The sequence below is a fragment of the Tamandua tetradactyla genome, chromosome 11 (assembly GCF_023851605.1).
Source record: "Tamandua tetradactyla isolate mTamTet1 chromosome 11, mTamTet1.pri, whole genome shotgun sequence".
Classification (NCBI taxonomy): Eukaryota; Metazoa; Chordata; class Mammalia; order Pilosa; family Myrmecophagidae; genus Tamandua; species Tamandua tetradactyla.
The window spans coordinates 74,152,592-74,154,303 of NC_135337.1; positions in this window are offsets into that span (position 1 = coordinate 74,152,592).

The following is a 1,712-nucleotide window of genomic DNA, read 5'->3' on the forward strand; positions in this document are numbered from 1 at the left end:
TGAAACCAAATTCTTTTTGTTGAATCCATTTCCCAATGGTTAACTATTCTTCATTCTGTACTTCCTTAAACCAGAATTATATCTTCTCTTGGAAATCCCTGACTGGGGATGAGTATTTTACAGAATTTGGTTAGACCAGGGCCTCCTTCTCAAGACAAATGTACATAGACATAAAATTTTAAATACAACTTCAGAGAACTCGTGCACAAGTAAAGCAAATCTAGAGCCCCACATTAAGAGGCTTTGTGCTCTGTATTTTGTGTGATTCTGAAAGGGTAGTTTGAATAGGTTGAGATTAACCTCTAAAATGTAAAGAATAACAATAATAATGCCTATCAAAGGTTTATGATCCACAAGAGACAGTGTTTCATGTATACAATATATCAAGTCATCCTCACCACAATACTACAAGGTCAACACTATTATCTCTTGCCCCGGATATCTGCACTTAGCGTTTTTAATAAGCTTTCCAAAGGTCACAGCATGAAGGAGAGTAATTTGGCATTCCCAAATCAGTGCTCTGAATAGCCATGTTTTACTGCTTCACTGAAGAAGTTTCCTCAGTAAGGAAAGCTCTGTATGCAACATTTAATTAAATAAATTGACATTATGACAATGGGGCTTAGGTAAGGAAGTAGAGATATGACCTGAAACAATGTGTGTGATGCTGTCCCTTTTGTTGTCAAAGAAATGCCCTGTCTCTAGCTTGAAGCTATGGCTTGCCAGAATGATTTTACAGATATATTGGTAGCATAGATGAGGAGTCAGCAAACTTTTTCTGTAATGGGTCAAGTGGTACATGTTTTTGGCTTTGCAGTTCATAAGGTTTCTACTGCAACTATTCAACTCTGCCATTGTACTTTGGAAGCAGTCACATGCAAAGGAATGGGCATGGCTGTGTTCTAATTAAACTTTATTTACAAAAAGAAAAACAAAAACAAGTATTATACTGGATTTGGCATGTGGACTGTAGTTTACAATGCCTGGATTTGAATACAAGTGTGGGAACTTTTCTGCCCACCAATGATTGTTTAGTTGTTACTTTTACCAGATTCATTCTGCTGGTTTACTTCCAGAATAGGGTAAATTAGGTTAACTTTCTCAACCTAAGCCATGACAGCACACAAAGTATTTGGTTAACAAAGTACTTGACTTGTGGCATATGCTAATTAGTGTTGGTTGTTTTTATGGTTATAGTTAAATTATTATTCTTTCTTTCTCAATATAGCAATCATCTTAATAATAATTACCCATCTTGGGCCTTAATTCTTTACTACACATTGGATCAAAATACTTTATGTGTGTTCTGATTTAATCTCTCCAAAAATATTATTAGCCGATTTATACTTGAAGAAACTGAAACTTGGAGATACAGTTTATAAGGGGCCAATGACAACCCATCTGAAATCCTAGTTCTGAGCTGAAAGATCCCTGGCCCTGCTATTACAGGAGCCTGCACTCGAGCCCTCTGCCTTCTCCAAAGGAATAGGCAGCTAATACTTTTCTTTCTCTCTCCCAACAGTTGCTGGCTAAAGATAGATGAAGGGTTTATATGGAGTTTCATGGGACCAGTGGCAGTCGTTATCTTGGTAGGTAACAGTGGCAGGTATTTATTGGTGACCTCATTCAGAGTTGGCCAAACATCAAGAAAGTATTTCTTAGTTTCTAAAGTGTAAATGAGATGAAGATAAGGAACATAGCCCAATGTGATC